This window comes from Bombina bombina, chromosome 9, assembly GCF_027579735.1.
Source record: "Bombina bombina isolate aBomBom1 chromosome 9, aBomBom1.pri, whole genome shotgun sequence".
NCBI lineage: Eukaryota > Metazoa > Chordata > Amphibia > Anura > Bombinatoridae > Bombina > Bombina bombina.
Window position 1 is genome coordinate 212,470,800 of NC_069507.1, and position 12,347 is coordinate 212,483,146.

Sequence of the window (12,347 nt, forward strand, 5' to 3'; positions counted from 1 at the left end):
CCATTTAGAAGGCTATGTCTGTTATTTCTCCTTCTAGTTTACATAAAAGTCCTTTAAAACTTCTCTTTTTTTCAGATGAATTTTTAAATGAACATCATCATTCTGATACTGATAATGGTTCTTCTGGTTCAGAGGTTTCTGTCTCAGAGGTTGATGCTGATAAATCTTTGTATTTGTTCAAGATGGAATTTATTCGTTCTTTACTTAAAGAAGTGTTATTTGCATTAGAAATAGAGGATTCTGGTCCTCTTGATTCTAAATGTAAACGTTTAAATTAGGTTTTTAAATCTCCTGTAGTTATTCCAGAAGTGTTTTATCTCCCTGATGCTTTTTCTGAAGTAATTTCCAGGGAATGGAATAATTTAAGTAATTTATTTACTCCTTCTAGACGTTTAAGCAAATTATATCCTGTGCCATCTGACAGATTAGAGTTTTTTGAGACAAAAATCCCTAAGGTTATGGGGCTGTCTCTACTCCTGCTAATGTACTACTATTCCTACAGCAGATAGTACTTCATTTAAGGATCCTTTAGATAGGGAAATTGAATCCTTTCTAAGAAAAGCTTACTTATGTTCAGGTAATTTTCTTAGACCTGCTATTTTTAGCGGATGTTGCTGCAGCTTCAACTTTTTGGTTAGAAGCTTTAGCGCAACAAGTAACAGATCATAATTTTATAGCATTATTATTATTCTATAACATGCTAATAATTTTTTTGGTGATACCATCTTTTGATATCATTAGAGTTGATGTCAGGTATATGTCTCTAGCTATTTTAGCTAGAAAAGCTTTATGGATTAAACTTGGAATGCTGACATGTCTTCTAAGTCATCTTTGCTTTCCCTTTCTTTCCAGGGTAAATAATCATTTTAGTTCCTTTCCTCACAAGGAACAAAAGCCTGATCCTTCATCCTCAGGGGCGGTATCGGTTTGGAAACTATTTCCAGTTTGGAATATATCCAAGCCTTATAGAAACCTATAGCCAGCTCCTAAGTACCTATGAAGGTGCGGCCCTTATTCCAGCTCAGCTGGTATGGGGCAGATTACGTTTTCTTCAAAGAAATTTGGATCAATTCCGTTCTTAATCTCTGGTTTCAGAAACATTGTTTCAGAAAGGTACAGAATTGGCTTCAAGTTAAGGCCTCCTGCTAAGAGATTCTTTTCTTTCCCGTGTCCCAGTTAACACAGCAAAGGCTCAGCATTTCTGTAATGTGTTTCAGATCTAGAGTTGGCTGGAGTATTTATGCCAGTTCCAGTTCTGGAACAGGGGCTGGGGTTTTATTTTATCTCTTCATTTGTACCAAAGAAGGTCAATTCCTTCAGACCAGTTCCGGATCTGTCATTATTGAATCGTTATGTTAGGATACCAACATTCAAGATGGTTACTGTAGGACTATCCTGCCTTTTGTTTAGCAAGGGCATTATATGTCTACAATAGATTTACAGGATGTGTATCTGCATATTCCGATTCATCCAGATCACTTTTAGTGTCTGAGATTCTCTTTTTAGACAAGCATTACCAGTTTTGTGGCTCTACCGTTTGGCCTAGCCTCAGTTCCAAGAATTTTTTTCAAAGATTCTCGGTGCCCCTTTTTTCTGTAATCAGAGAATAGGGTTTTGGTATTTCCTTATTTGGACGATATCTTGGTACTTGCTCAGTCTTCTCATTTTCGAAGAATCTCATACGAATTGACTTGTGTTGTTTCTTCAAATTCATGGTTGGAGGATCAATTTACCATCAGTTCATTGATTCCTCAGACAAGGGTAACCTTTTTAGGTTTCTAGATAAATTCAGTGTTTATGACTCTGTCCTTGTCAGACAAGAGAAGTTTAACATTGATATCAGCTTGTCAAAACCTTCAGTCACAATCATTCCCTTTGGTAGCCTTATGCATGGAAATGTTGGGTCTTAGGACTGCCGCATCAGATGCGATCTCCTTTGCTCGTTTTCACATGCGACCTCTTCAGCTCTGTATGCTGAACCAATGGTGCAGGGATTACTCAAAGATATCTCAATTAATATCTTTAAACCGATTTTACAACACTCTCTGACATGGTGGACAGATCACCATCGTTTAGTTCAGGGGGCTTCTTTGTTCTTCCGACCTGGACTATAATCTCTACAGATGCAAGTCTTACAGGTTGGGGAGCTGTGTGGGGGTATCTGACGGCACAAGGGGTTTGGGAATCTCAGGAGGTGAGATTTCCGATCAATATTTTGGAACTCCGTGCAATTTTCAGAGCTCTTCAGTCTTGGCCTCTTCTCAAGAGAGAGTTGTTCATTTGTTTTCAGATAGACAATGTCACAACTGTGGCATACATCAATCATCAAGGAGGGACTCACAGTCCTCTGGCTATGAAAGAAGTATCTCGAATTTTGGTTTGGGCGGAATCCAGCTCCTGTCTAATCTCTGCGGTTCATATCCCAGGTATGGACAATTGGAAAGCGGATTATCTCAGTCGCCAAACGTTGCATCCGGGCGAATGGTCTCTTCACCCAGAGGTATTTCTTCAGATTGTTCAAATGTGGGAACTTCCAGAAATAGATCTGATGGCTTCTCATCTAAACAAGAAACTTCCCAGGTATCTGTCCAGATCCCGGGATCCTCAGGCGGAGGCAGTGGATGCATTATCACTTCCTTGGAAGTATCATCCTGCCTATATCTTTCCGCCTCTAGTTCTTCTTCCAAGAGTAATCTCCAAGATTCTGAAGGAATGCTCGTTTGTTCTGCTGGTAGCTCCGGCATGGCCTCACAGGTTTTGGTATGCGTATCTTGTCCGGATGGCCTCTTGCCAACCGTGGACTCTTCCGTTAAGACCAGACCTTTTGTCTCAAGGTCCTTTTTTCCATCAGGATCTGAAATCCTTAAATTTAAAGGTATGGAGATTGAACGCTTGATTCTTGGTCAAAGAGGTTTCTCTGTCTCTGTGATTAATACTATGTTACAGGCTCGTAAATCTGTATCCAGAGAGATATATTATAGAGTCTGGAAGACTTATATTTCTTGGTGTCTTTCTCATCTTTTTTCTTGGCATTCTTTTAGAATACCGAGAATATTACAGTTTCTTCAGGATGGTTTAGATAAGGGTTTGTCCGCAAGTTCCTTGAAAGGTCAAATCTCTGCTCTTTCTGTTCTTTTTCACAGAAAGATTGCTATTCTTCCTGATATTCATTGTTTTGTACAAGCTTTGGTTCGTATAAAGCCTGTCATTTAGTCAATTTCTCCTCCTTGGAGTTTTGAATTTGGTTCTGGGGGCTCTTCAAGCTCTTCCATTTGAACCTATGCATTCATTGGATATTAAATTACTTTCTTGGAAAGTTTTGTTCCTTTTGGCCATCTCTTCTGCCAGAAGAGTTTTTGAATTATCTGCTCTTTCTTGTGAGTCTCCTTTTCTGATTTTTCATCAGGATAAGGCGGTGTTGCGAACTTCTTTTGAATTTTTACTTAAGTTGTGAATTCCAACAACATTAGTAGAGACATTGTGGTTCCTTCATTATGTCTTATTCCTAAGAATTCTAAGGAGAACTCGTTGCATTCTTTGGATGTTATTAGAGCTTTGAAATATTATGTTGAAGCTACTAAGTCTTTCCGAAAGACTTCTAGTTTATTTGTTATCTTTTCCGGTTTTAGAAAGGCCAGAAAACTTCTGCCATTTCTTTGGCATCTTGGTTGAAATCTTTAATTCATCTTGTCTATGTTGAGTCGGGTAAGACTCCGCCTCATAGGATTACAGCTCATTCTACTAGGTCAGTTTCTACTTCCTGGGCGTTTAGGAATGAAGCTTCGGTTGATCAGATTTGCAAAGCGGCAACTTGGTCCTCTTTGCATACTTTTACCAAATTCTACCATTTTGTTGTATTTTCTTCTTCTGAAGCAGTTTTTGGTAGAAAAGTACTTCAGGCAGCGGTTTCAGTTTGAATCTTCTGCTTATGTTTTTCATTAAACTTTATTTTGGGTGTGGATTATTTTCAGCAGGAATTGGCTGTCTTTATTTTATCCCTCCCTCTCTAGTGACTCTTGTGTGGAAAGATCCACATCTTGGGTAGTCATTATCCCATACGTCACTAGCTCATGGACTCTTGCTAATTACATGAAAGAAAACATAATTTATGTAAGAACTTACCTGATAAATTCATTTCTTTCATATTAGCAAGAATCCATGAGGCCCGCCCTTATTTTGTGGTGGTTATGATTTTTTTGTATAAAGCACAATTATTCCAATTCCTTATTTTATATGCTTTCGCACTTTTTTCTTATCACCCCACTTCTTGGCTATTCGTTAAACTGAATTGTGGGTGTGGTGAGGGGTGTATTTATAGGCATTTTAAGGTTTGGGAAACTTTGCCCCTCCTGGTAGGAATGTATATCCCATACGTCACTAGCTCATGGACTCTTGCTAATATGAAAGAAATGAATTTATCAGGTAAGTTCTTACATAAATTATGTTATATATACGTCTTTTTGGGTTAAGGGGTTAAACAACTTTTGATTTTACTTCTATTACAAGTTTGCTTTGTTCTGTTGGCATCCATTGTTGAAAAACATATCCAGTTAGGCTCAGGAGCAGTAATACACCACTGGGAGCTAAATGGTGATTGGTGGCTACAATTATATGCCTCTTGTCATTGACTCAACCAATGTATTCAGCTAGCTCCCAGTAGATCATTATTGCTCCTAGGTTTATTCTTCAAGGGAGGATACCAGGAGAGCAAAGCAAGTTTGATAAAAGATTTAAGTTGTAAAATTGCTTACAATTGCTGCTCTGTCTCAATCATAAAAGTTTAATTTTGACTTTTTGATGAGGAAAAATGAGGCAAGAACCATTTTTTTGACCGGCTTCATCGCTCAATTCTTGTTTCTCTCTGACAGAGACCTTCTGCTGCTGAGTACTGAGATCTAAAGCTGTGAGCAAGTTCGTAGAGTGAGGTGTGTATGAAGGTTCGTTAGAGTGAGGTGTGTGTATGAAGGTTCGTTAGAGTGAGATGTGTATGAAAGTAGCACGTGTGTAAATTAGGGTAATAGTGTGTTTGTTTTTATTGCTGGCTGATGTTCTTTTTGGAAACTGCACCAAATATTTCAGGATCTTGTTTTCCCATTTTAACTTTGCATTAGTAATGTGACTCATTACAGTCACTTTTACATAAAAGATAGGTGATTAATAGCAAAGACTAAAGTGTTGTGCTGTTTAAAAAAGAAAATAAACGTGTGACCTTTGTGCTGCAATAATGCATATTACAAACACAGATATGTTTCCTCCCCGCTGTGTAGTTTCTTGTTCCATTTTTCTTTCTATATTGTTACATTCCTGTCTTTTCTCTTCTGTATAAAAATGTAAATTATCATTGCAGTAGCTGTCATTATTAATTAAAGAGACAGAAGTCCCCCTCATTTTAAATAAATCTATTACAAATGAGAAAACATATTAGGTGTTTTGTTTTGTTTTTTAGGCTGAACATTATAGATAAAGTGAAGAAGACAAAGGTACACAGGAAAATACAAAGCTAGTTTATGAAGCTATGTTATGTGGACCTTGTTGTGCACATCCGCAAATAAAGTTATCACAGGATATTCAGTAATGGCTACTCTGCAGGAATAGATATCCTTCATTTGGATTCAGGGACCACGTCTTTCAGGCTATTGTGTCCAGAACTGTGGACAAAGTTGTTGGTTACTGTTGCCAATACTTTGTTTCTTTGTGAGAGAGGACACACACCTGCATCTGTTAGCAACTGTAACCATAAATGAACAGGCCATATTTAAAGGGACACAACCATATATTTTTATAGTAATTAAACTTTGGTTATCAAGTGCAAAGGCAATAGCATTAAATCTGAACTTCAAATGAGTAGTAGATTTTTCTTTCCTAAGATATGGAAAGTCTACAACATCATCTATTTCTAGTGGGAATACCACTTCAGGCCAGCAGGAGGAGCACCACAGAAAAGCTGTTAAGTGTCACTCCCCTACCTACAATCCCTAGTCATTCTCTTTGCCTCTGTCAATGGAGGAGTTTTGGTGTCTGAAGAAAATTGGATTATTTCTCTTCAAGTAAGTTTTGGGTCTAGCTGTACTCCATGTCAATCTCTATAGTAGAGTAGTGGTGGCTTTAAAGCAGTTAGGAACTTGCAAGGTGGGCCTTGCTGCGCTTTACTAACATTTTGCTGCCCATGGTATAGAAAGCCAGAGTAAGGTAACTCTGTTCTTTCTCTTTTCTACAGGCCTCTGTAAGGAGTATGTGTCCTTTCACACCTTGTAAGCTGTCCTCCTGCCAGACAGCTAGATGCAGGTAAGTGCTATTTTGTCTTCTAGGTTTGGAGACTTGCACTTAGTATGTTCCCTGCTTCATTTAATTGGCAGGTGGCAGGCACTTATATTGCATGTGTTTTTGGAGACTGAGGAGTTAACCTCTTTATGTCATGAAGGGGTTAACTTCTAATTTTGGCTCTTAATTTTTATTTTATTTCCTGTGGGTCTTTAAAAAATTATTCAAGGCATAGGGAACTCTGTGTGGGTGTTTTGTGTACAATTCGACTGCCTAATAAGATTGTAGTATTGCAGTACAGGCACCATTGCTCCGGTCTTAATTTGTATAGGAGGAATCGACTGACTGCTGACGTCAGTTTCTTTTTACTTTGCCGGCTTTTTCTTTTGCATCCTTATGCGGCGCAATCTATCTCTTCCGGTTATGTGATGCGCTCTCTCGGTTACAAGAGCAGTGTCGGCTGGGGTGAACGAGTGCAACAGAACTCTATATTAATTTCGTCTTTTGCAAATGGGCAGGTAGGCGCCTCAGACCAGTCAAGGCCGAGGTGGAGAGGTCGCTACTGAGGGAAATCGTAAAAGGTTTTGTTTTTTTGGAGCGTTTCTCTCGCTCTGCATTTAAAGTGATAGTAGTTTTTTGTTTTTTTGAGCGCACATTCACGTTTTTTATACTTAAGCTGGGACAGAAAAATTAAAGCAATAGTACCATGTTTATTCTTAAAATTATAAGGGAAAGTTTTTTTTGGGGTTTTTTTTTTTTGTTTATCCCTGCATTCTGGTTATGGAGCAATATTCTGTATCTTTTGGTAAATGCTTGCTGTGCCTTGAGGCACAAATTGTGTTGCCCTTGCAATTTTGTTCTGCCTGTTTAACAACAACTATTGCAAATAAAAGCAGACTGTTGCCCTCTGAGCCTAATGTCTTCCAGGATGATGCTGTTCAGGCATTGCCATAGCATTCTCCTCAAACGTCCCAAGCCTTAATGGTGTCACATGCAGTGCCCTGTGGTTCCTCTCAATCTCCTGGAGGAGTTTATTTGCCTGCAGATTTTGCTGTTTAGGTATCTTCAGTGGTATCTGCAGCATTATCTGCTTTTCCTATGCTTTAGGGAAAACGCAAGAGGAAAATTAGGGATTCAGATAGTAAGGTTTCTGTTCCATCTTCTGCTACTCAGGTTGCCCTCTCTCATAAGTCTGATGAGGTGGATACATCGGTAGCTTCTGAGGGTGAAATCTTAGATACGGCTGTATAATTCCTTCATCTGATGCTGAAATTGTAATCTTCATATTTAAGCTTGAACACCTTCGTGTTTTGTTAAAGGAGGTTTCTTTCATGTAATTAGCAAGAGTCCATGAGCTAGTGACGTATGGGATATACATTCCTACCAGGAGGGGCAAAGTTTCCCAAACCTCAAAATGCCTATAAATACACCCCTCACCACACCCACAATTCAGTTTTACAAACTTTGCCTCCTATGGAGGTGGTGAAGTAAGTTTGTGCTAGATTCTACGTTGATATGCGCTCCACAGCAAGTTGGAGCCCGGTTGTCCTCTCAGCGTGCAGTGAATGTCAGAGAGATGTGAGGAGAGTATTGCCTATTTGAATGCAGTGATCTCCTTCTACGGGGTCTATTTCATAGGTTCTCTGTTATCGGTCGTAGAGATTCATCTCTTACCTCCCTTTTCAGATCGACGATATACTCTTATTTATATACCATTACCTCTGCTGATTTTCGTTTCAGTACTGGTTTGGCTTTCTACAAACATGTAGATGAGTGTCCTGGGGTAAGTAAGTCTTATTTTCTGTGACACTCTAAGCTATGGTTGGGCACTTTATTTATAAAGTTCTAAATATATGTATTCAAACATTTATTTGACTTGACTCAGAATGTTCAACATTCCTTATTTTCAGACAGTCAGTTTCATATTTGGGATAATGCATTTGAATCAATCATTTTTTCTTACCTTAAAAATTTGACTTTTTTTCCCTGTGGGCTGTTAGGCTCGCTGGGGCTGAAAATGCTTCATTTTATTGCGTCATTCTTGGCGCTGACTTTTTTGGCGCAAAAAATCTTTTCTGTTTCCGGCGTCATATGTGTCGCCGGAAGTTGCGTCATTTTTTGACGTCCTTTTGCGCCAAAAATGTCGGCGTTCCGGATGTGGCGTCATTTTTGGCGCCAAAAAGCATTTAGGCGCCAAACAATGTGGGCGTATTATTTGGCGCCAAAAAATATGGGCGTCGCTTTGTCTCCACATTATTTCAGTCTCATTTTTTCTTTGCTTCTGGTTACTAGAAGCTTGTTTATTGGCATTTTTTCCCATTCCTGAAACTGTCATTTAAGGAATTTGATCAATTTTGCTTTATATGTTGTTTTTTTCTCTTACATATTGCAAGATGTCTCACGTTGCATCTGAGTCAGAAGATACTTCAGGAAAATCGCTGTCTAGTGCTGGAACTACCAAAGCTAAGTGTATCTGCTGTAAACTTTTGGTAGCTATTCCTCCGGCTGTTGTTTTTATTAATTGTCATGACAAACTTGTTAAAGCAGATAATATTTCCTTTAGTAATGTACCATTGCCTGTTGCAGTTCCCTCAACATCTAAGGTGCAGAATGTTCCTGATAACATAAGAGATTTTGTTTCTGAATCTATCAAGAAGGCTATGTCTGTTATTTCTCCTTCTAGTAAACATAAAAAATCTTTTAAAACTTCTCTCTCTACAGATGAATTTTTAAATGAACATCATCATTCTGATTCTGATGACTCTTCTGGTTCAGAGGATTCTGTCTCAGAGATTGATGCTGATAAATCTTCATATTTATTTAAAATGGAATTTATTCGTTCTTTACTTAAAGAAGTACTAATTGCTTTAGAAATAGAGGATTCTGGTCCTCTTGATACTAATTCTAAACGTTTAGATAAGGTATTTAAATCTCCTGTGGTTATTCCAGAAGTTTTTCCTGTTCCTAATGCTATTTCTGAAGTAATTTCCAGAGAATGGGATAAATTGGGTAATTCATTTACTCCTTCTAAACGTTTTAAGCAATTATATCCTGTGCCGTCTGACAGATTAGAATTTTGGGACAAAATCCCTAAAGTCGATGGGGCTATTTCTACCCTTGCTAAACGTACTACTATTCCTACGTCAGATGGTACTTCGTTTAAAGATCCTTTAGATAGGAAAATTGAATCCTTTCTAAGAAAAGCTTATCTGTGTTCAGGTAATCTTCTTAGACCTGCTATATCTTTGGCTGATGTTGCTGCAGCTTCAACTTTTTGGTTGGAGACTTTAGCACAACAAGTAACAGATCATGATTCTCATAATATTATTATTCTTCTTCAGCATGCTAATAATTTTATCTGTGATGCCATTTTTGATATTATCAGAGTTGATGTCAGGTTTATGTCTCTAGCTATTTTAGCTAGAAGAGCTTTATGGCTTAAAACTTGGAATGCTGATATGGCTTCTAAATCAACTCTACTTTCCATTTCTTTCCAGGGTAACAAATTATTTGGTTCTCAGTTGGATTCCATTATCTCAACTGTTACTGGTGGGAAAGGAACTTTTTTACCACAGGATAAAAAATCTAAGGGTAAAAACAGGGCTAATAATCGTTTTCGTTCCTTTCGTTTCAACAAAGAACAAAAGCCTGATCCTTCATCCTCAGGAGCAGTTTCAGTTTGGAAACCATCTCCAGTCTGGAATAAATCCAAGCCTTCTAGAAAGGCAAAGCCTGCTTCTAAGTCCACATGAAGGTGCGGCCCTCATTCCAGCTCAGCTGGTAGGGGGCAGGTTACGTTTTTTCAAAGAAATTTGGATCAATTCTGTTCACAATCTTTGGATTCAGAACATTGTTTCAGAAGGGTACAGAATTGGTTTCAAGATGAGACCTCCTGCAAAGAGATTTTTTCTTTCCCGTGTCCCAGTAAATCCAGTGAAAACTCAAGCATTTCTGAATTGTGTTTCAGATCTAGAGTTCGCTGGAGTAATTATGCCAGTTCCAGTTCTGGAACAGGGGATGGGGTTTTATTCAAATCTCTTCATTGTACCAAAGAAGGAGAATTCCTTCAGACCAGTTCTGGATCTAAAAATATTGAATCGTTATGTAAGGATACCAACGTTCAAAATGGTAACTGTAAGGACTATCTTGCCTTTTGTTCAGCAAGGGCATTTTATGTCCACAATAGATTTACAGGGTGCATATCTGCATATTCCGATTCATCCAGATCATTATCAGTTCCTGAGATTCTCTTTTCTGGACAAGCATTACCAGTTTGTGGCTCTGCCGTTTGGCCTAGCTACAGCTCTAAGAATTTTTACAAAGGTTCTCAGTGCCCTTCTGTCTGTAATCAGAGAACAGGGTATTGTGGTATTTCCTTATTTGGACGATATCTTGGTACTTGCTCAGTCTTTACATTTAGAAGAATCTCATATGAATCGACTTGTGTTGTTTCTTCAAGATCATGGTTGGAGGATCAATTCACCAAAAAGTTCATTGATTCCTCAGACAAGGGTAACCTTTCTGGGTTTCCAGATAGATTCAGTGTCCATGACTCTGTCTTTAACAGACAAGAGACGTCTAAAATTGATTTCAGCTTGTCGAAACCTTCAGTCACAATCATTCCCTTCGGTAGCCTTATGCATGGAAATTCTAGGTCTTATGACTGCTGCATCGGACGCGATCCCCTTTGCTCGTTTTCACATGCGACCTCTTCAGCTCTGTATGCTGAATCAATGGTGCAAGGATTACACAAAGATATCTCAATTAATATCTTTAAAACCGATTGTACGACACTCTCTAACGTGGTGGACAGATCACCATCGTTTAATTCAGGGGGCTTCTTTTGTGCTTCCGACCTGGACTGTAATTTCAACAGATGCAAGTCTCACAGGTTGGGGAGCTGTGTGGGGATCTCTGACGGCACAAGGAGTTTGGGAATCTCAGGAGGTGAGATTACCGATCAATATTTTGGAACTCCGTGCAATTTTCAGAGCTCTTCAGTCTTGGCCTCTTCTGAAGAGAGAATCGTTCATTTGTTTTCAGACAGACAATGTCACTACTGTGGCATACATCAATCATCAAGGAGGGACTCACAGTCCTCTGGCTATGAAAGAAGTATCTCGAATTCTGGTTTGGGCGGAATCCAGCTCCTGTCTAATCTCTGCGGTTCATATCCCAGGTATAGACAATTGGGAAGCGGATTATCTCAGTCGCCAAACGTTGCATCCGGGCGAATGGTCTCTTCACCCAGAGGTATTTCTTCAGATTGTTCAAATGTGGGAGCTTCCAGAAATAGATCTGATGGCGTCTCATCTAAACAAGAAACTTCCCAGGTATCTGTCCAGATCCCGGGATCCTCAGGCGGAAGCAGTGGATGCATTATCACTTCCTTGGAAGTATCATCCTGCTTATATCTTTCCGCCTCTAGTTCTTCTTCCAAGAGTAATCTCCAAGATTTTGAAGGAATGCTCGTTTGTTCTGCTGGTAGCTCCGGCATGGCCTCACAGGTTTTGGTATGCAGATCTTGTCCGGATGGCCTCTTGCCATCCGTGGACTCTTCCGCTATGAACAGACCTTCTGTCGCAAGGTCCTTTTTTCCATCAGGATCTCAAATCCTTAAATTTAAAGGTATGGAGATTGAACGCTTGATTCTTGGTCAAAGAGGTTTCTCTGACTCTGTGATTAATACTATGTTACAGGCTCGTAAATCTGTATCCAGAGAGATATATTATAGAGTCTGGAAGACTTATATTTCTTGGTGTCTTTCTCATCATTTTTCTTGGCATTCTTTTAGAATTCCGAGAATTTTACAGTTTCTTCAGGATGGTTTAGATAAAGGTTTATCCGCAAGTTCTTTGAAAGGACAAATCTCTGCTCTTTCTGTTCTTTTTCACAGAAAGATTGCTAATCTTCCTGATATTCATTGTTTTGTACAAGCTTTGGTTCGTATAAAACCTGTCATTAAGTCAATTTCTCCTCCTTGGAGTTTGAATTTGGTTCTGGGGGCTCTTCAAGCTCCTCCGTTTGAACCTATGCATTCATTGGACATTAAATTACTTTCTTGGAAAGTTTTGTTCCTTTTGGCA

The 12,347-nt window shown here is 38.9% G+C and overlaps 1 protein-coding gene across 1 annotated transcript in view; it reads left to right on the forward strand.

Annotated features, from left to right (window-relative positions):
- INPP5A (inositol polyphosphate-5-phosphatase A) overlaps positions 1-12,347 on the forward strand; it is an 878,314-nt gene that overhangs the window by 608,698 nt on the left and 257,269 nt on the right. The window lies entirely within an intron of this gene.